The sequence below is a fragment of the Lissotriton vulgaris genome, chromosome 1_1, assembly GCF_964263255.1.
Source record: "Lissotriton vulgaris chromosome 1_1, aLisVul1.2, whole genome shotgun sequence".
Lineage (NCBI taxonomy): Eukaryota > Metazoa > Chordata > Amphibia > Caudata > Salamandridae > Lissotriton > Lissotriton vulgaris.
The window spans coordinates 1,549,686,556-1,549,709,585 of record NC_141685.1 but is presented as its reverse complement, the minus strand read 5'-3'; the positions used below and the strand labels follow the sequence as shown (position 1 = coordinate 1,549,709,585).

The window sequence follows — 23,030 nt, the reverse complement described above, 5'->3', positions numbered from 1 at the left end:
CTGGCTAAAGGGCAATTCTGTTCAGTCCGTATTGAATCTGCCAGTAACAACTCCAGGGAAATCCATGCGCTTGTCCAGAGCTTTATGTCTCCTGTGGCCCAAGCAAGTGTGATGCCATCATCACCCTCTGGGTGCAACACTCTTTTTTTTTTAGAGACAAGATTTTGTCAATTCAATCAACCTTTTTTCCTTACAGGATCCACGTGGAGGCCTCCCTCGTTTGTTATTGGGCACTCACTGTCAGAATTTAGGCCAGTGAATCATATGGAATGTTTTAAAATCATTAAAGGTTTGAAATCAGGTTCACCTTAAGACCCTTGTCCGACTAGGACTTTGGCAGCGGCAGCTGAGGTTGCCAGTGTGGAAGTGAATGCCATCATCAATCTATCCCTTTAGAAAGGGTGGCCCCTTTGGCTTGGAAGGACCTCAAGATCCTGCCTCTCTTGGAAAAGCGATATAAACAACAATGGTCCAAGACCTATATATTTCAAATTGAACAATGAATCCAAATTTTGCAATTAAAGAGCATATGTTATTTGAACAGCTCTGCTCAATGTTATTAATGTCTGCACTGTATCACAGAGAGAGAAATATATCTAGTGGTCCAGGTATTAGATAATTGTCGACGTTTCGACTTGTCTTGAGGCCTTGCGGTCGGTTGTGCCTGGGCCATGCGAGTCTTCTTCAGGACATATTTAACGGGGAAAACCAGGGATCTTTTTGGGGTCACCAAAAAGATCGAAACGAAACGTCGAAACGTCGACAATTATCTAATACCTGGACCACTAGATATATTTCTCTCTCTGTGATACAGTACAGACATTAATAACATTCTCTGTCTAAGAACAATAATAGAGAGATTTTTTGGACTATTTGAAGTGGTCAGGCTGTACAGGTCCGGCATTTGCACGGCCGGATATTGTTTTGGAAATTATTGGAACTGTTTTATTTATAATTTTGTGTGATTTCTTTTCTCTTCATCTTCATCACTTTCACATTCTTTGACACCCTTTGCTATACTGCATGTTCTATACGGGCAATGTATATAAATTGTGGACTGAGTTGCAAATTTTGAATATGACAATAGATTAAAATATTGCATGTATTTGGAGATTGATGCTGTTGCCGTCTGTTATATGGTTATCATTAATTGAGCAGAGCTGTTCAAATAACATATGCTCTTTAATTGCAAAATTAGGATTCATTGTTCAATTAGAAATATATAGGTCTTGGACCATTGTTGTTTATATCGATATAATACCCAGGTCCAGTATGTTTTGGGTTACCCCATTTCTTTAATGGCTCTCTTGGAAAAGCAGTCACTTGACCCCCTCTGCCCAGGGAACTACCGGCCCATCTCCCTCCTCCCTGCATTGGCAAAGGTATGTGAGCAGGCAGTTAATAAACAGCTTACCAATTTTGTGGAAAAGGAGGGGCTTCTACACCCAGCTCAATCTAGGTCCCGGCCGTCACACAGCACTGAAAGAGTGCTGGTTGAGGTGGCAGAGGCTATACGGTACTGTCTGGAAGCAGGCGGGAGGGCGGCGCTTATTTTGCTCGACCTCTTAGCCGCATTTGGCACGGTTCCGCATCCATTGCCTCTGTCACGTCTGGCCAGGATTGGTCTGTCGGGTGCCATGTGGGGCTGGTACCTCTCCTTCTTGGAAGTGCGGTTTGAGCAGAACTGGATTCCACCTTGCTCCTCCTCTCCTCAGTTAGCTACAACGGGTGTCCCGCAGGGTTCTTCCCTTAGTCCCCTCCTATTTAATATCTATATGACTCCTCTGATATATTTAGCAGAGGAGCTGGGTGCTAAGGTCTTGGCCTATGCGGACGAAACCCAGCTGCTTTCCACCTGGGCCAAAGGTGCGGATTCTGTATTCTGGGCTCAACACTGGGCTCAATTTTTAAATGGATGGCAGAGGCACAGCTCAAAGTGCAATGAAGGGAAATTGGAGATTCTGCTTTTTTGGCTCATTTCCTGCGAATTTCAGTGAGAAGCTCTGGCCTCCTGAGTACCCATGACCGACGTCCACTGGGCAGCCAGCAAAAACTCTTGGGGTCTGGTTTGACGAAGACCTTTCCTTTGCTGTACCTATCAAGAAGCTGGCTGGTGGCTGCTTCGGCCTGCTGAAATCTTTTAGAAGTTTCTTTCCCCTTCTGCCACCTGTGGCGAGGCAAATGATCATGTGTGCGTTGATCTTGTCCCGACTGGATTATGCTAATACCCTTTTTGCTGGCATCTCGGGCTACCTTCTGAAGAAGTTACCGGTGGTCCAGAACACTGCTGCCAGACTGCAATCGGATCTGTCATCCAGGGACAGTGTTCATCAGTTGCCTTTGGCAGCCAGAGTGAAATTTAAACTATTGATCATTGCCCACCGCGCGCTCCATGGGTGTGGCCCTCTTTATCTGCAGAAGCGGGTCTCATTTTATGCTTCTACTCGCTCCCTGCGTCCAACGCCCCTATGCCTGGCCCAGGTTCCTTGTTTCAAGCGTCAGATGATAGGGGGTAGTTCCTTTTCAGTTAAAGCAGCAATTGCATGGAATGCTCTTCCTTTGGTCCTGCATACCATCCAGAGTCCACTCATATTTAAGAAAAAAATTGAAAACCCATCTATTCATTTGAAGCCCACTACCGCAACCTGTTGGTTTCGTGCCGGGACACTAACGAGTAGCCGTGCGCATAATAAATTCATACAACATAAAATTCATATAACATGTGCATGGACCCAAGTGTGACAAAGGGGCATCATTCATAGACCTGGTGCAGGGCAGCACACGCTAGAAAGTACTCTGCTGCCCCGAACTGTGTGAATAGGAAAGTGCAGGGTTGCGCTGTGTGAAGGACAGTACAACACAGCCCTGGGCTTTCCTTTCTGCTGCTGCATATTCAGCTGGCCAGGACCTACACAGGAGCCTATTGACCTATGGTTCAAGGCATTCCTGCATTGGTGTACTTCTTCTATATGTGCCCCAGTGCATGGAGTTACTACAGGAATGTGCTGTATCTTGTAGCCTGGCTGATGACGGCTGTTTAGCCAGAAACCGGTCCCAGGATGCTTGTTTCCTGTCCAGGGAAGACATGGCTTGGCAGTTCGGGCTGAATTGTTCCCATGAGGCCCAGGGTCAGACTGATTTGCATATGGCCATGTCTAAACTGGGGTGGCGGAGTGAGCTAAAGAATGATGATGGATTCCACCCAGATCAGTTGACTGGGGGTGAGTGCTTGCAATGCTCAACACTCTGTCCATCATCCCCCTTGGTTTTGCTTTGTTCGCCCTGAGTTAGCAGGGTATGCCCAGATGTGGGCCCCTTGCTCACTTTGCCACTGGGTTCAACCTAGCCTGGGTGATGACGGCTGATTAACCAGAAACCGGTCCTAGGATGCTTGCTTCCGGTCCAGTGAAGACATGGCTTGGCAGTTCGGGCTGAACTGTTTCCATGAGGCACAGGGTCAGACTGATTTGCCTATGGCCATGTCTGAACTGGGGTGGCGGAGTGAGGTAAAGAATGATGATGGATTAAACCCAGATCAGTTGACTGGGGGTGAGTGCTTGCAGTGCTCAACACTCCATCCATCATCCCCTTTGGTTTTGCTTTGCATCTTGTAGACACAGCACATTGCTGTTCTTACAATGTGAGTTAGTATAGCCCAGCTGTGACACTTGCAATGCTGCCAAATGCAAACATGCAATCGAAATGCCCATGAGCCTTACATTAATGTACTATCTAAGCGTAGAGTAGCCAGGTGGCTACCACTTGACCTGCAGACTGTGTAGCAGAGCACTAAGACATAGTTGCCTGGACAATACAACATTACATATTTGCCCCCCTTGTCACATGTTGGTACTTACCTTGTGGCTGGTTCGTAGTCAGCACTGTCCTGTACTGCGACTCCAAATACCAACTACTCACATATAAATGTAAACACCTGCTCCTCCAAGGGATCAAGCTCCTCCTGGGGTGCTGGACTGCCACCTCGGGTCTGCAATGCTGCCTGTAGATTGGTTGCTAGTTTCTGTTTAGGTTTGCTCTTGGCATCGTGCCAGTGCTTCTTACAGTCCATCACTGTCTTTTTTACTTCAGCTATGCAGTTCACCTTGTGCACTATGGAATGCCGTATGGCTCTTTTTGTCCTCAATGACACGTTGGAGCTGACATAGAGCAGGTGTTGATGCTCTGTCATCTCAATAATCAGGATCTCATTCTCCTTCTGACTGAACCTGCATTTCCTCTTTATCTTCCTCCTGGACTCTGGCTTGTCATCCTGGCTGTTAGTGGGTGTGGGGTGGTGGTGGTGGGGGTGGGTGGGGAGGTAGGTGTCCTGTGCTGTGCTGGTTCCTGGCTGCTCCATTCTGCATTCAGGTTTTTTTCTCCTTAGCAGCGTTTTTGTATTTTTTTCATGCTAGGCACAGAAATGTAATGCTCAGCCTGTTAGCATGGTTTTTCTTGCTGCTATTTGGCCAACAGTCACTTTTTTCATAGAAGTGTGCAATTTTTGAGTTACTTGGCGCTTGTGTTAGCATAATTGTTTTTGCCCGCTACCTTTTCCTATGCAAAGTTGTGCGGTATTGTAAAAACTGTGGTAGCATAGCATTAGGAATTGTCACATTTAATTTTTTTTGTTGTTGTGTGAAAAGAGCGGAGTGCCATTTCTTGTAAATATACCCTTAAGTGCAACAGAATTTTCCACCACTAGAGCACTTGTTAGACCTGGCATCATTTCCGTGAGTCTCCCTTCCATTTTGATGGATTGCCTCCTCTGTTTTTATATGTTTTTGCTGGTTATATGCTTTTGAGCACTGTGCCACTGCTATTCAGTGCCACAGTGCAAGTGCTCCCTATGGTAAATTGATGTAATCATTAGTGATTCCATGATTGAGGTATTTGATTTACTTGTCAGACCCTAGTACAGTGCACCATGTGTGCTAAGGGCTTGTAAATCAAATGCTGCTGGTGGGCTTGCAGCACTGCTTGTGCCACCCACAGAAGCAGCTTGTAAAGTGTGTCTCAGGCCTGCCATTACAAGGCCTGTGTGCAGTCTGTGACTGCCATGTCGACTTGGCCAAGTGCACCCACTTGCCAGTCCCTAAACCTTCCCTTTGCTTCATATTAGACACCCCTATGGTAGGCCCAAGGAAAGGGTGCATTGTAAGTATAAGGTAGGGCATGCTCTGGTGTGTGTAGCATGTCCTAAGAGTGAATTACAGCCATTTTCGTTTGTCACTATTGCAAGGCTTCCTGTTCTCCATAGGCTAGAATGGATAGTTAGATTATTACATTCTTATAATCCTAACTGACTCAGGGAACACGGTACAAATTCGAATTTAGTGTGCCTGAACTCAGAATGATAAAATACATCTTTTAGTGAAGTTGGTTTTAACTTTCTGTGTTTGAAAAAAACACTTTTAGAAAGTAGATATTTTCTTGCCTAACTGTCCAAGGCCTGCCTCTGCTAGGTTGTATATTCATTGTCTAGAGTTTTGAGTGACAGGGCTGGGGATTCCAGGAGACAGTCAGGGACAGCCCAGTGGTAAATAGAGAGATCTGCATCTAGATGGGAGGGAGGAGTTGCACCTGAGACCGGATGTATGACGTTACAACTCATACTTTTACAACGCCTACCTTTACAACGCAATCTTTACAACGCAACATCCATTACAACGCATACCTTTACAACGCATGCCATTACAACGAATTCTTTGAAACTACCTTTACAACGCATTCCACTACAACGCATACTACCTTTACAACGCATACCATTACAACGCATACATTACATTGCATGTAAGGTAAGTGTTGGATAGTGTAGGGGTTAAAATTACTATTCTAACTCCAGGGTGTGCAACAGTAGGGTAAGTGTTGGATAGTGTAGGGGTAAAAATTACTATTCTAACTCCAGGGGGTGCAACAGTAGGGTAAGTTTTGGATAGTGTAGGGGTAAAAATTATTATTGTAACTCCAGGGGGTGCAACAGTAAGGTAAGTGTTGGATAGTGTAAGAGTACTATGTGTTGTAATGCTATGCGTTGTAATGGTATGCGTTGCAATGACTGCGTTGTAATGGCATGCGTTGTAGTGGTGTGCGTTGTAGTGTCATGTGGTGTAATGGTTGTGTTGTAAATGCATGCGTTGTAATGGATGTCGCGTTGTAAAAGCTTTGTTGTAATGGTAGTGCGATATAATAGTTGCGTTGTAAAGGTTGTTTCCCCCTGAGACCTGAATAGGGCTGGGCATTCGCTCTACAATGCTGGCTGCCCTGCACTGTGAAAGGAGAGAAGGAATTTTGTCAACAAAGTGCTCCAGAGCTGTACCTTCCCAGCCCTGTGCTGTCTCCACCTCCAGTGAGGCAGCTGATGTCTCTGCCCTGCACTGTGAAAGGAAGGAAGGAGTCATGTAAACAAAGTGCTCAGGAACTTGTTTGGACTAGACAGAGGCCTCTCTGCCTTCACAGAACAAACTATTTTGGGGTATAAATATTGGTACCTAGTCCCAAGAACTTTAGATAACTTCTGGGAACAAGAAACCTTTTGACACGGAGAAAAACCAAAGAAAGCTGCAGGAGTTTGACTGCCCCTCTGCCAGTGTGCTGTTTGCTGGGTTGGACTGCAGTGGTTTCTTCATTGCCAAGGAAAGGAGACGGAACTTTTTAAGGACTTTCATCATCTTACAGAATGCTCTGCAAGGGCTTGAACTTATGCTTGCCTCCTGCTGAAGTCTCAGGGACAAAAGACTTCACTACCAGCTCCCTCTATGAAATTCCTTCCTGGGAATTCTATCTACAGACATCTGCGTGTCGCTGGGAGCTGGAAGCGCGATGCATCGAGAGGAAGCGTGCCGCCGCCACACCTGAAATCGTCGCACCGCCGGAGAAGCGTGCCGCCGCCGCATCTCCCAGAAAGCATGTCTTCAACAAAGCTGCCTGCTGTCGCATGACCGAAGTGTGATGCCATCGCGAGAGTTACCATTGCATCACCGGAGGAGCATGTCACAGGGCCTGTCGCGGCTCTAAAGTACTGAATTGTCACAAGGCTGCCAGGGCGGCTACGAATCGTCATCGCACCGTCGCATCAAGGGCGCCATCTTCTCGCATCGCAACTGGATCATCGCATTGCATCAAGGCGCCATCTTGTGCATCACAACGGGCGTGCAGGCCGAGAATCTACGCATCACCTCCGCACCCATAAGGATCATGACAAGTCCCCTACTCTGCGCAAGCATTGAAGCACAAAGCATTCTTTCCCCCGGATCACGGAACTGACGCATCTCCCGTTTAGTGACCCTTTTGTTCACTTTGTATTACGCATCCAGGTACTTTATTGAGAACTTTGTCGCATTTATCATCAACTTGAACTAAGCAACTTTTATCATCTTTAAGTCATCTTTAAGTATAGTATTGTGGATTTTTGTTGTTTGTAGTCTTGTGTTAAGTCTATATAACTAATACTTATTTTTATAAAACTACTGCCTCTGAGATAAGCCGGTCTGCTCGTGCCAAGCTACCAAGGGGGTGAGCAGGGGTTATTAAGGAGTGTAATCCCCTTATCCTGACTTAGAAGTAAGAGTCCCTATTTGGAAAGAGGTGAATATCATTGCCAACTAGAGACCCCAAGATCTAACATTGGTGGTCAGCGGTGAGGAATTGGACCTGCATTTGTGTTTCATATACAGTAATTGGTGTACACTACTAGTGAGTGCAGACCAAACGCGACCGCATACTTTTTTGGGTAGAATCTTTTTCCTTGTTTTTTCCTGAAAACTCCCAATTCTTACTACCATGAGTAAACCAGCATCTGTTGCATCTATGGATCTTGAATTTGGGGAAGAGAGGTTAGAAACCTACACTGTGAAACAGCTCAAGCATCTATGCAGAAAATTGAAAGTTACTACACCAGGCATTTCTAAAAAGGATGGCTACCAAAAGGCACTGAGGGCCTGGGTAGAAGCAAGTAATGCCCCTGATCTTGTGGTGGAGCCAGTTGGGGATGCAGATGGGCAAATTGATAGGCCAGTGTTTTCAGCCAGGGGAGGTGGACTTTCTCCACCTGGCAGCAGTATCTCTTCCAAAGACCTGTCCCCCAGAGACTTGGAAGACAGGGAGATAAAGGCCACACAAGCTGGATATGGCTAAGCCTAAGATGGAGAGTCAGAGGGAAGCAGAGAATAACAGGTTGGCCTTGGAAAGAGAGAGAAGGAGAATGGAACACGAGAGGATGTTGAGGGAGTAAGAGATCAAGTCCAAGGTCTTAGAAATCAATCCTTCTGGTGGCAGCGCACCATATGTGCCTTCAGAAGGCAGGAGTATACATTCCCAAGGATGTCATCAAGGATTTCCATACAAGTAAAGATATTCAGCAGTGGTTTGCAGCCTATGAGAAGGCAATGTTGGCCCACAGGGTCCCTGAGAAGGATTGGGGAGCTGGGTCGTGGGGCTGCTTTGTGACTGAGGGGAGGGACACTTTGTTAGACCTACCCATTGAGAATAAGATGTCTTATGCCCACATGAAGGAAGCACTGATAACAAGATATGGTTTGACCCCAGAAGTCTATAGACAGAGGTTCAGGAATTGTAAGAAGCTGGAAGGAACCACTTGCGTAGAATATGTATCTTTCTTTTGCAGAGCTATAGATCGTTGGGTGAGGGGTAGTAATGTGGATAATTTTCAAGCGCTCTATGATTTGATTGCCAGGGAGCACTTGTCTGCTAATTGTTTTCCAGAGCTATGCCAGCACCTTATTGATAGCAATTTAACTAACCCTAGGAAGCTTGCTGAGGAGGCGGACCGCTGGGTCAGTACCAGGGTCCACAAGGGTCTTGAGGGATACTCCACCAAAAGTGGGCAAGGTCCCCAGCAGAAGAGTGGGGGGACAAGGGTAAACAGAGGGGGTTCCAGAAATGGCCCCAAAGTAATTCCCAAGGGAACCAAGGTAAGGGCTCCCAGACTCCCCCTGAGAAGAAGTCAGGATCTGTTACCTGCTTTCAGTGTAAGCAGGTGGGACACCATTGGTATGATCCCCAGTGTCCCCAAAAAGGTCAGTATGTGCCACCCCATGCACCACCCCGTCAGATGGCCAGTGTAGCCCCGGGTAGGGAGGAGAAGGGTGCCCAAGGTGGGTAGGGTGCCGCAGAAATGTTCCTTGTCTCATTAGGAGACTTTGAGATGGTCCCAAAAATTCAGCTGCCTGATAACACTAAAAAGTACAGGAAGTGGGTGACCATCAATGGCCATAGAGTGGAGGCTCTTAGAGACACCTGAGCCAGTGTGACAGCTGTCAAGTGTCACTTAGTGTCTGAAGAGCAGGTGGTCCCCAATGCATTCTTCCCAGTTGTTGCAGCTGACAACACAGAGAGCCATTGAAAAGTGTCTCAAGTTTCCTTTGAGAGGGGGGGTCTCTGGTACTCTTCAAGTAGCTGTGAGGCCAGCCATGCCTGTTGATTGTCTGTTAGGCAATGATTTAATAAGCTCCTATTGGGCTAAGGTAGAGAAGAAGGTTCATTTAGAGATGTTGGGTCTGCCTGAGTGGGTGTGTGTGATCACTTGGTCTATGGCAGCTAAGGGTATTCAAGAGATCCTGGAGCCTGAAAGTATGGCCCGGGAACCTGCCTTAAAGAGAAGAGGTACGGGGTGCGGAAAACCAGCCCACATTGTTCTCACAGTCCAGGAGGAGGCAGACCTTGAGGGGGATGCCCTGGAACCTACAGGGGAGCAAGATTCTGAACTGGGGAACCTACCTGAGCTGAACCATTGGCAGCAATAAGGGGGTCCCTCCAGGGAGGAATTTTGTGAAGAGCAGCAGAAGTGCCCTTCTCTTGTGGAGTTGAGGCAACAGGCCACAAACCAGACAGCAGGTGATCAGTCTGGATCTACAGGGAGAATGGTCTCCTGTATAGCAAGCCTAAGGTTGCTGAGCCTGGTTCATCCCGTGTGCTGGTGGTACCCCAGCGCTTCAGAGCCTTCCTACTGGATTTGGCTCAATACGTTCCTTTAGCTGGACATCTGGGGCAGACAAGACCTTTGAAAGGCTTGTCTCCCACTTTTAATGGCCCCAGATGCGGAAGAGTTTAGATACTCATTGTAAGACTTGACAAACTTGCTAGGCATGTAGGAAAAGTGGAAGGAAGCACAAGACTCCTCTCCAATCTTTCCCTGTAGTCAGTATCCCCTTTGAACGGGTGGGCATTGACATTGTGGGGCCACTGGACCCCAAGACAGCCATGGGCAACAGGTTTATCCTTGTCTTGGACCATGCTACCCAGTACCCGCAAGCCATCCCGCTCAGGACAGTGACGGTCCCCGTGGTGGGACATCCACTGATGGGGATTTTCTCCCGTGTGGGGTTCCCCAGAGAGGTGGTGTCTGACCGAGAAAAAAACTTCATTTCCAATTATATGAAGTCTCTATGGAAGGAGTGTGGTGTTACCTACAAGTTCACCACTCCTTACCACCCACAAGGTAATGGGCTGGTTGAAAGATTCAACCGGACTCTTAAAGGCATGATCATGGGTCTTGAAGAACCAATGAGGCGTAAGTGGTACGTCCTCTTGCCATGCCTTCTGTTTGCTTACCGTGAGGTGCTACAAAAGTCCCTAGGGTTCAGCCCCTTTGAACTTTTGCATGGACCCCTGGTAAGAGGACCTTTGAGTTTGGTCAAGGAAGGCTGGGAGCAATCTCACAGGGAACCTCCCCAGGTTATATACAGTTACATGCTGGCCTTCAGGAACCAGACTCAGCGATTCAGAGATTTCACTCAGGAAAATCTGGAAGCCAGCCAGGAGGAAATGAAGCGGTGGTACGATCAGAATGCCACTCTGATTGAGCTTCAGCTTCAGCCTGGAAGAAAGTTTGGGTCATGGCCCCTGTAGAGTCTTGTGAGCTCCAGGACAGGTGGACCGGTCCATTTGAGGTGGTGGAGCGCAAGAGTGATGTCACCTATTTGGCGAACTTGCAGTCTCCTAGGAACGCATCGCAATCGCACCGTCGCATCAAGGGCGCCATCTTCTTGCATCACAACAGGATCATCGCATCGCATCACCATCGCCATATTGCACATCAGAACGGGCCCGCAGGCTGAGAATCTACGCATCAACTCCGCACCCGTAAGGATCACGACGCATCCCCTACTCTGCACAAGCGTTGAGGCTTGAAGCATCCTTTGCCCCGGATCACGGAACCAACGCATCTCCCCTTTTGCAAGCCTTTTGTTCACTTTGCGTTACGCATCCAGGTACTTTGTTGAGAACTTTGTCACATTTATCATCAACTTGAACTAAGCAACTTTTATCATCTTTAAGTCATCTTTAAGTATAGTATTGTGGATTTTTGTCCTTTAGGGTCTTTTGTTAAGTGTATATAAAGAATACTTATTTTTATAAAACCTGTGTTTTGTCTATCTGTAGTGTTTTCACTCTATTACTGTGTATATTCAGAAATGCTTAACACACTGCCTCTGAGATAAGCCTATCTGCTCATGCCAAGCTACCAAGGGAGTAAGCAGGGGTTATTAAGGAGTGTAATCCCCTTATCCTGACTTAGAAGTAAGGGTCCCTATTTGGACAGAGGTGAATACTATTGCCAACTAGAGACCCCAGATCTAACAGAACTCTTGGGAGAACGTTCATCAGCTGCAGTCATCAGAATACCAGCAGTCTATGAATATTTGAGTGAGATCATTACTCATTGTGCGAAATACCACATGTTTGCTGCTGTAAAAATTTCTTCTGTGTGTAGGTGGGCGAGTACACATATGAGTACCTGAATGGGTGTGTTTGTGAGTCTCGCATTAACTTAATAATAAATATACTCATAACTTTACAAGTAAATATTTTTTACATATTACAATCGAGTTTCAACCAAACAATTAAAACACATAATATAACTTATTTAACTATTTACAAATACAGCAACACACTGAAACTTGAAGATTTACAACAAAAAATAGCACTTTGAACGGGTGGGCATTGACATTGTGGGGCCACTGGACCCCAAGACAGCCATGGGCAACAGGTTTATCCTTGTCTTGGACCATGCTACCCAGTACCCGGAAGCCATCACGCTCAGGACAGTGATGGTCCCCGTGGTGGGACGTGCACTGATGGGGATTTTCTCCCATGTGGGGTTCCCCAGAGAGGGGGTGAAATGAAGAGATGATCCTTAGAAATGTAGTGGATAAAATAGATGATGCGTTACAAGGGAGGTGTAGACATTTTCTGGTTTATACATGAGAATGTAGTAGTATTTGTAGGATTTTCCAGGATAAAATTGAAACAGTTGGACCCCACCCATGTACTTGCAGTGCTGTTGTCTATTTACTTTACCTCTGCAAATATTGGGACAAATTAAAACTGGTATCATTGTCCTGTTGAGCTTAACAACATGTGAAATTTAGGAACCCTAGTTTGGTTTCAAACCATGAGTTGCACAGAATATCTATGGGACCACTCACATTACATTATCAGAGAGGCAAACTAACATTAAAAGTAACATCCACTGAGCTTCCGAAAGGACTGAAAGGTACAGTTGTGTATTGTCCTTTACATGTGAAACACTATATTGAAACTTTGGGTGTAGAAATAGATTTAAACAAACCACTTGTTATTCTAGTGAATGGTGTATCCACAAAAAACAAAGCAATCAGTAAGGAACTAGTGGATGTAAATAAGACAAAGAGAGCAGCATTATATATTAAAGACAATAATGTGTACTATAAAGATGTAGATGTTCTCTAACATGGAAGTTGCATGATTGAAGAAATGTTGCCTAAAAGTGGACAGTTTGAAAAGTGGATAGAAGTATATGAGCATTACAGTATCCTTCTACTACATTCAAAATAGATTATGAGGATGCAAGTGAACTATATCAGATAAACAAGCCAAAACAATTCCCATAAGTGTCTGAAGAAAAGGTTTCTCAAGTTGCTTCTTCTCAATCCTATTTGAAAAAAAACCTGTTAGAAATACCTTCTTAAAAAACGACAGTACTTTTAACAAACATTTGAAAAGTACCCCACAAAATCCTCCCAGTAGTAGTCACTCAGTTTCTGAATTTCAAGCACCCCTCCTCTGGGGTTAGTTCTTAGATACAGACAAGGACAACCATTGTCGTGGGATACCTCAAACTCTTCCCCATTCTATAGAACAACTATGATGTCCCTCTCATCACCAGGAATATGACTTAAAATGCACCTCTACATTCCTCCTAAGAGATCCTCTGTACCTCTACAGCTACTTCTTATGAGAGAAATAACCTGTCTATATCAAACCCCGCTTTGTGGTCAGCCATCAAGTCTGAATATATGAACTCTTTCTTCTGCACTGTACACACTAGTGGTGCTCACACCTTGTTTGCTAGACTCTAAAAGCTATTTGGTCTTTTAGTGTGCCTCCTTAACACTATAGCCAGCAAGACTCTTGTATCATCCAAGACTCTCCTATCTTCTCCTTTTCTCACTTCTGCACCCACCTGGGCCAGCTGCAGCTACAGCTCCCGTCCAGCCTGTCTGTCCTTGAGATCATCAGGGACTGAGTTTGGAAAAAACAGTACTTCCTGCACTGTAGCCAATAGAGAAGACTCTCTCTGGGAAATAAGCCCTCCTCTGGAGATTGTACCCACTAATTTCTCCACTCTTCCCCCTCCTTCTGAAACCCACTAGCCTTTAGGGCCTTGATTCTGAGCTCAATTACAACCAGGGTCCTGCCTTTTCAAAAGTGCTGAAGTAGTCCTTTTCAAACTCTTCTGGTGGAGATTGCATTCTGCTCATGTCACCCCAGCCTCTCAGGGCAAACTAGTACTCAAACCTGAACGTATAGGTGAGTAAGTGGGTGTGAGAATGCCTTATGATTAACTGACTGAGTTTTGCAGTCACTGTCTGGCTATATGAGAGGTGGCTACATAAGTGCTTTGTGGGAGTGTAAATGGATAGGCAAGTTCCTGCCTTACATTTGAACATGTGCAAATTACATTCTATAAGCAAGCACCATAATCTAATTTCGAATACATTCATTCATACTGGTGTAGTAAAATCACTAATCTTTCAGTATACCAACTTCTTTTTCTCCTTTCCTGCTCACTTTATTTTTAGTTATTATTCTCATCTAAGATCCCTGTTTTTCCCACTCTACTATAGTGTTTAGAAGGTACACATTTTCTTTCAGTTTACATACACGCTGTCTAAATATACTTGCATGTACTACAATTGAATTAATCTACCTGTTTGCTGCACTCCAGCTGCTCTCCATGTATTATTTTTATGTCTGGTAACATCTATTTTATTTCCAAATCACCAGTCACAACTTCTGAAAACGTCATTTTACTGTCCATTAAACATGCTGTCCCCTCATTTTTTTTCAAACATCCATGGGGCCATGGCACCAATACCCTAACCCCTTCAAGTGCTTTTCATGCAAATTGTTATCCCCCGGGGACCATATCCCAGCACATAAAATGATGGTCGCAACTTTTGTCTCAAGTTGCGGCAAGCCAAACAGGGCCCTGCTGTGGCACTTGGACCCACAGATGCACCGTTGGTGGATCTGTGAAGAGTCCCCACCCCTAGATATTTTGATTATTATCTTTAAAACTACTGATCGCATTTATCCAAATCACAAAAAGGCGGATCCCCTCGAAACATTGAAAAAAGCAGGTAAGGTGAGCATGATTTTAGTTTTGAAAATTTTGTGAACAATCATCGAACGGCGCCAAATATATTGACAAAACAAAAAACACTCTATCTTTGCAAATTAGGTCCTAACTACAACCGCCTACTGGCGATGGGCGATGGGTTATTAATATATACATTAAAAAGTGTTGGTTGCCACTAAGTAGTTATAGTTATGACTGCTTATCCATAGAAAGAGCCTTTTGGGGTTTGCTGATAACCTTGGCACCATTTGACAAATCTTCACAAAAAATTCTTCCACCTCAGCTCCTCCCTCAAAAGTTTTGGTGTCAAATGGGGGTTGAGAAAAAAAGGGGATCTAAAAATTTCCCCGGGCGTCGGGGGAATGGGTCCCAAAGGCCAGTATCAGCCTAGGGAGGAAGGATGCAACCCGTCCCTTCCCCAAACAAGCATGGCAGGACCCAGGAGATGGGGTACCCGGGACAAAATCAAAGGGCTGTGTTCCCCCCAAGGGTCTTGTGCTCTCCTTCCTATAAAAAAGACCAGAGAAGGGGGGCCCAGGGGCCATAATCATTCCACTTTATTTAAAAGATTGGCTCCTCATTTATAAAATCTCTTCCCAGAATATACATCACAGTTCTCTAGGTAATGGGTAGAGAGGATATGGGTGTCTGTCCTGTTTGGCCCTGTTAGGGCCTAGGGCCCAGGCCAGGTAAACTGTTTCGCGCTCGGTAAATCTTTCCTTGATCCATTCTCCTACAACCGCTAGCCTGTTCAGTAACCTAAATGCTTTCCTTCCATAGGACAGGAACCACGATAGCCTCTTTAGTGTCAGCCAAGCTGAAGGTGGGGCTTGTAGAGTACAACAGGAGTGTGACCCATAAACCACGTTGGGATTAGGGTGGACAATATGAGTAAAAAACACAATATCCCAACTGGTATTATTCATGAAGGACAATTAAACATGTATGCGAAAGGCATTACGTGTACAGAAACAAGGAGACTCATTTGATTATGAAACATGCTCATGGCATCATATAATTGGGAAAAAGAAAAAAAGGTGGGGGAAAAGGAAAAAACAAAATGTACAGTTGTATCAGCACTATCTTAAATTAATAAAAAAACAACCCAAATTGGACTTAGTGCTCAGAATGTGCAAGTGACATAAGGTGGCGACGCAAGTGACAATTGTGATCAGCAAGGACGGCGCATGGTAAAAAAGGTGTTACATATATACAGTGAATTGAAAGAACACAATGTGGCTCCAAATAAATTGCAATGTAAAAGTTTTTGGTTTGCAGTAATGGTTTGATGAGCCACATTTGTATATGCGCCTTTTATTGCGCTGAATAGTCAACGACGTTTCGATCCGTCTTAGTTGAGATCATCTTCAGGACCGGGTTGAGGTTGAAGGAATGGTGCTGTACAAGGAAGGAAGAAGAAGGTATGGGTGGGGAAGGAGAGGGGTGGGCACAAGCGCTGGTGCTCGGGGTGTGAAAGGAGTCGGCGAGGGTGGACAGGGGGCCCCTTGGGAAGGAACTGATGGCTACTGCAGTCATAGGATCAGGTGAGACCGGGATACTGGCGGGGATGAGTGTGTGATGAAGAGGAGTAGGGGGAGCTGTGCAATTTGGGGATAAGGTAGTGGAAGAGGAATCGGGAGGACAGGGAGTCGAGGTGTGACTCGTGGCGAGTGGACCAGGGAGGGAAAGTGTCAGGATGGAGTGAGTGTGGTCCATCGCGGCAGGTGGGAAGTGAAAGTGGCGCAATTGGGCACTGCTAGGGGATGTAGCGATGAAACCACCTAAACCGACCAAGAGTGGGTGCTTGGGGTAGTTAACGACGTGTAACAGCGTTTGTGAGCGAAACAAGAGCTGGCCCGTGAACCGCGAGGTGTGGAGCAAGAAGCAGATCGGAATTACCTGAATAACGCGGGACTTGAAAATTGGAAGCTGATGGACTCACGAGAGCCGAATTCCTGTGAAAGGGAGAAGAGGTATAAGAATGCTGTCGTGCTTGGGTGAGCTAATAGAACGGGCAGAGAGCCGGAAAAATGACCTGTAGGACTGTTATTTTGCCTCAGGGGTAGAGACGCAGCGGTCTCAGTGGAGGTTCTAGTAATGATGCCTGAAAGTCGGAACCTGTAAAAAGAGAGGAGACGAGCCGAATTCAATGTGGCAAGCGTCCACTGGGTGTATGGAGGAAAGGTGTAATGGGAGGGCGACTTACCTAAGCTGAGTGAAGCAGCCAGAAGGATCTCGCCACAGCATGTGCGGGTAGCCGCGATCGAGGACGGGAGTCAAGGTGGAAGTCCTTGACTAATGGGCGGAGAGGGGAGGCGTGGCCGGGTCACGTGGGAGGTGACTCCTCCAAGTGAGAGTGGTGGGTGTCGGCAAAGGGGCGTGGCAAGGGGAAAAGGAGGGCGAGGAAGTGCAGGGGAAGGAGAGAAGTCGCAGAGGGCGAACCGAGGAACAATAAAGCATTACGAACAATTCTGGTTGAATTAAGTACATCATTGGTGTCACTGGAACAACAAGAACAAGAACAACCGCAACAAGGGGGACATTAAAAACCATAGGTATTTGGAAAACCGATTTACAGTTGGATGAGGAAAGAAAATAGTATGTCCATTGGAAATGCATTGGTACATAAACACATGAATGTTGAACATTGCATGCGGACTCGTGATGTTTACCAATTGACAATGTTTACAACAATAGAACATATGGCCCATTCAGGCAATTGTACATGTAAAAATAAGGATAGGAGAGAGACTCAGGCATGTAATGTACCACATATAAATGACAATGAAAATGAAGAACAATCGCACTCCTGTTGGGTTGTATGGTGTGACAGTTTGCTAGCAGGTGAATAGGTGGTATTTGGTACTTCCTTCTGAGTAAAAGGAACAGTAAATGAATCCTGTTGCGTTATTCCAAATGTGAGTAACGTTCCCAAATGCACGCAAAAAGAAACATGATTCAATATTTTGTTACTTGTTCATATCAATAAAGTTTTATTGGAATGTTCCTTAAAATATTTCAAAGTTCCTTGAAGTTATTTTCACATCAATATATCGATTTAGACATCAGTCTTCATAGCCCAATGCCTTTTGGGCAACTAGCCCTTCATCGGGGGCTTCATGCACTATTGAAAAGGAATATACAAAGGTAAGCTCAAAAATACGTACAGTCTTTGTTCAAACTCAATAAAGTAATACAGAATTTCAAGCTTTTGGACAGTTCGACCTTATATCCTCGACTGTGTATACCAACTCAAACAGAGATGTACCATGTGAATGTTCAACAGAATACATAAATACATAAATATTCATGTGTAAATGTAAAAAGTAAAGCAACATGGTAAAAAAGACCCAGAGGGTGAATCACTCAAACAAGTCCATATTCATGCCTGTGTTTAGAAATGTGGTCATGCAGGGGACTGAACGGTGCATTGAAACTTAATCCGAAAGTGCGCTTCTTATAGTGTGTCAGTAGCATGGTAGATTATGGTATCCTATCTTGACCTGATCAATACGATATATACAATGATGTCATGGATTCTAAATATCAAATATCAAATGTACGGAATGCCAAGATCGACAATGTCCTGAAAAAATTTCAAAAAACATGGGTGAAAACACTTAAATAGGTGACTATCGCGTCATTCACTTAAACGCGGGTAAGAAAATCGGCATCTTAGAAACTTGACAGATCTTAACGGTCCGTGATTTGTTAGTTCGAAGATCTAAAAAAGATAAACCAATGTATTCGTTCTGGTAATCCCATAGAAATAGCGAAGCTTCGCTATAAAAAGTCATGCGAGACCATGCGTCTTACCGATAAAGTTTCATGAAGAATCCTGACCGAGTTTCCGTATCTTCCGTAGAAAACACGGAAGTGTGCACACTATATTCGGCGCGTTTCAAGACGCATCATGAGGCATGACGACATAAAAGAAATACGACTAGGTAATGCGAACGAGGGAAGAAAGATTCCCAATTTAGATGTGTGTAGTAAAAATAATAAATCGGAAAAGAGATGCGGAATCTAGATAGTGTCTTGCGGTGAAACAAAAAATAATGACTACTAAAAAAGTAATATAAATGAGGTGTGTGCGACGGTGCAATAATGACTAAAAAATAAGAAAAATCATCCAAAGAAGTTATCTAGGACTAAACAACCTTAATACATGTCAAAGGTGTACTGGTCGTGTGGAAATATAAATATAAATGTGAATCAAGGAAGATATAGTTCACATACTTGCATGTAATGGATATTTTCATAGTTTTAGACGGAAACACTGTGAAAAACGCTGAGAAAATCATAGGGTCTATTTTCAAAATGTTATACACGATCGTACTATGGCTTCATCATATAATTTTTTACAAGAAACAGTTCAGATCAAAACGATCATTCAGTCCTTTCGGGTGAATAGTATTCAAGAAGTTGATTCAAAATACCTCTCGTCATAAAAGATGCTGTGTGTTGTCTCTCCCAGGGATAATGGGTGGTTGTTCCAAGATAAGGAATCTGAGTTGACTGGGAGTATGGTTGGAGGTATTGAAATGCAATGACAATGGTGACTTAGAACTTTTGGTGCTAATGTTACTCTTATGTTCTATTAGCCTTGTCTTAATTTTTCTTTCATTTGATTATGAAATGTGCTCATGGCATCATATAATTGGGAAGAAGAAAAAAAGGTGGGGGAAAAGGAAAGTACAAAATGTACAGTTGTATCAGCACTATACTTAAATTAATAACAAAACAACCCAAATTGGACTTCGTGCTCAGAATGTGCAAGTGACATAAGGTGGCGACGCAAGTGACAATTGTGATCAGTAAGGACGGCGCATGGTAATAAAGGTGTTACATATATACAGTGAATTGAAAGAACACAATGTGGCTCCAAATAAATTGCAATGCGAAAGTTTTTGGTTTGCAGTAATGGTTTGATGAGCCACATTTGTATATGCGCCATTTATTGCGCTGAATAGTCGACAACTTTTTTCGATACGTCTTAGTAGGGATCATCTTGAGGACCGGGTTGAGGTTGAAGGAATGGTGCTGTACAAGGAAGGAAGAAGAAGGTATGGGTAGGGAAGGAGGGGGGTGGGAGCGAGCGCTGGGGCTCAGGGTGTGGAAGGAGTTGGCGAGGGTGGACAGAGGGCCCCTTGGAAAGGTACTGATGGCTACTGTGGTCGTAGGATCAGATGAGTCTGGGATACTGGCGGGGATGAGTGTGTGATGAAGAGGAGTAGGGGGAGCTGTGCAATTTGGGGGGAAGGAAGTGGAAGAGGAACCGGGAGGAGAGGGAGTCGAGGTCTGACTCGTGGCGAGTGGGCCAGGAAGGGAATGTGTCAGGACGGTGAGGTTCCGTGACGGTTCCGTGACGACTTGAACCCGTGTTTTCAAGTTTGTCGGAAATACATAAAATTAGTATCAGCGAACCGCAAATGATCCATTTAGTATATCCTAGTGTTTTCGCTACGCTACGAGCAAGAGCACTCCTTCCACTGACACATTTCTGATATACACACGGCATCCATCTTAGATCATGGCCGCCATTTTGTGGTTCCTTGCCCTCACATATGCAATAGCCTCTGATCATTTCATTCACTTCACTTTGATTAAGGACACGTAGCCTTAGCCGGAGATTCACCTCTTACATGACACGTGCACCTTAAACCAGATCACGCTGAAGCTGCATGACTCGACAAAGGCTGCCTCCTCTGCCCGAGGCCAGCCCACCTGAACTGGTTTTCCTGTCCATTGTACCTGATCATGATTAGGCGGCCGAAGCCGGTAGCCTTGCCCATTTACAACCCACAAACATCTCTTATCCCGCTTTTCTATCTTCTGCACCTGGCTCTGCTCCTTTCCTTCTGGGCCTTTATTAGGGGGAGGTAACGAACTTTACGATGAGGCGGTCCGGGTCTTGAATGCAATATTGACAAGGGATTGTGATGGACTGGTGGGAACCCCTCTTCGTGATGTTTGGTATCAGATATTATCGACAGTTCCTGTGTAACGCCAAATATTTATTGTTTAGAGACACAAAGGTTTGGGAATGTACCGACATGTGAAATATTTGCCTAGAGCACAATTTTTAGTATATAAGGAGCAACCCACTTTGTACAAATCGAACAGTCTCCTAGATTCTGCCCGTGTGTAGATTCTGTGACTTCTGTGTCCCTGCAGTAATAAACCTTTGGTCTTTGACGCCACCATCGAGAAGCCCGTGTTTCTGTTCATTTGTGCACCAAGGCAGGTGGGACTCCGGGGTCTTTGGGTGTTGTACCCTGACACCTCTGGACGGAACCAAAAAGTCCAGAACTCCAATTGGCGCCCAACGTGGGGCGACGTCATTCGGTACCGGTCCAAAAGCCTGAAGAGTTCGAGAAGCTTCGTGTGAAGATTCCTGAGGGAGGCGCCCCACTTCATCGATCCCAGCATATCGCAAAAGTGGCCCTGAAGTTCTCTTCCACGAGGGTTCCCGTTCAGGACGGCTGCAGTGGGCCGTTGCCTTGACCGTCGCCCTGTCTTGGACCCGAAGTGGTGCAGTCCTTAGTACAGCGAAACGTGACGGGTTTCTCCTTGGTGACGTCTTCAGTGCCTCAGTTAAGTATTTAGTGATAGCTAGCTGGTTACTTTTGTGAGGATTGTTAAAAATCCTTGATCGGTTCTTGGTTTGGTTTGGTTTTGTAAGATTATCACTAGTTGTTCTGGTTACGATAATCTATTTGGTTCAGTTTTGGGTATCGATACATCAGTTCGTTTTGGTAGGCCTAAGTTCTTGGTTCAAGTGCACAATTTGTTCCGTGTTTGTTTGTTTTGTGTTCCAGACTGAGAATGGTAAGTCGGAAAATGTTGTCTTGTTTTAGTTGCAACAGTGACTCACAATTAGAGGATTCCTGTCTGGTTCCTCCGATTGGGACTCCCCTATATGACCTATATTGTAAGTATGGTGTGGGTCCTATAACTTATAATGAGATATGGGTCCGTTATTGTAAGAAGGATGGTGTCCTTAGTTGGCCACTGCATGGTAGTTTTGAACAAGAGATTCTCGACAATTTAGAAGCGAAATTGTTTAGGAAGAAAGCCCGGCCGGCAATGTTTGACTCTTTTCGTTATTGGCGGAGAGAATCCAAACAGAGAGAAATGAAAAGGTTGAAAAAAGAGCAAAAAGAACTAGAAGAGTTAACTCTAGAGCAAGCGACTAAGCAGTTGCAGGCTAACGAGTGTGAGAAAGCCATAGATGTAGCCATTAGAGAGCGTAACTTAGCGATTGACAAGTGCTATCCTGCCTTGCCATCGAAAATGGTTAAGATACTGGAGGATTCCGAAAACGATCCTCTGCTATCTTATCTGTTACGGTCGCCTCCACCGTATGCACAAGGTGCTGCGGCTCCACTTATACCGAATGTTCAATTGCCGGTTGCTGGACAACCTGGTGCTCCTGCTCTTGTTCCTCAGAATCAAGTTCCTGTACTTCCTGTGGTGAATGTAAATGTTCCTACAGCTCCTCCTCTTCCTGCACTGCCCGCTCCTATACCTACCACTGTACCTATTGGTCCTCAAACTATTTTCCTCGATACTCCTACTGTTTCGTCATCTATTCCTACCTCTACTGCGTTCTCTATGTCTGCGAGTGTACTAACTCCACTTTCTGTTCGTCGAAGAATTACTGATTCTGTTACTAATATGCTGTCTCCTATATATAAAACCTTGATTAAGACTCCTACTCCTGACTCTGTTCAGAGACGGAGTCAGCTTCCAAGTACTGAGGAACGGGGAGTTTTAGACTCCACGGCTCTCAGATGGATTACAAAAGTTAGAAGATATAGTACGAAAGATGTGTTAGAGACATTTATGCAATGGGGAGAGCCAACACAGCGATACGTCTTCGACGAGATGTGCTCGTTGTTGCGTGAGGAAATAGAAGAAGACGATGTCGAATCAGATTTGGAAGATTTAATTAAGATTCAAAAAGAGTTTGCTGCTGGAATGATAGTGGGCGATAATATAAAGGAAGCGATGGAACTCATTTTGAGTTTTAGGAATGATCCATCTCTTCGTTCGCCGAGAGATTTAGAGAAAGGTAGAATGAAGCTAAGTCGCCAATATCCTATGAGGGAAGTTCCTCCAATTTGGCGCGAAGCAGTACAACGTGATGATAATGCGGGTATTGCAGCTGCTCCAGCACAGTTCCAAAGAGTATGGATACATATTCCGTGGAAGCGAGCAGAAGTGTTAGCAGTGAAACAGGCCTTGCCAGATCCACGTAAGAATCCAGCCGGATATTACAAGGAATTGACACAGACAGTTGAGGCTTGTATAATGAACTTAGCCGACATTGATATGTTGTTTGGTAATGTAGTTCCACAACCAGTGTGGGCTAAAATTCGTAGAG

General features: G+C 45.0%; 1 long non-coding RNA gene across 1 annotated transcript in view; it reads right to left on the bottom strand.

Annotated features, from left to right (window-relative positions):
- The window catches only part of LOC147750796 (uncharacterized), a 240,069-nt gene extending 221,575 nt beyond the window's left edge, over positions 1 to 18,494 (bottom strand). The window contains exon 1 of the long non-coding RNA XR_015299868.1: positions 18,458 to 18,494. This is a non-coding gene — a long non-coding RNA (uncharacterized LOC147750796). The remainder of the gene's footprint in view (positions 1 to 18,457) is intronic.
- Positions 18,495 to 23,030: the final 4,536 nt, after the last annotated feature.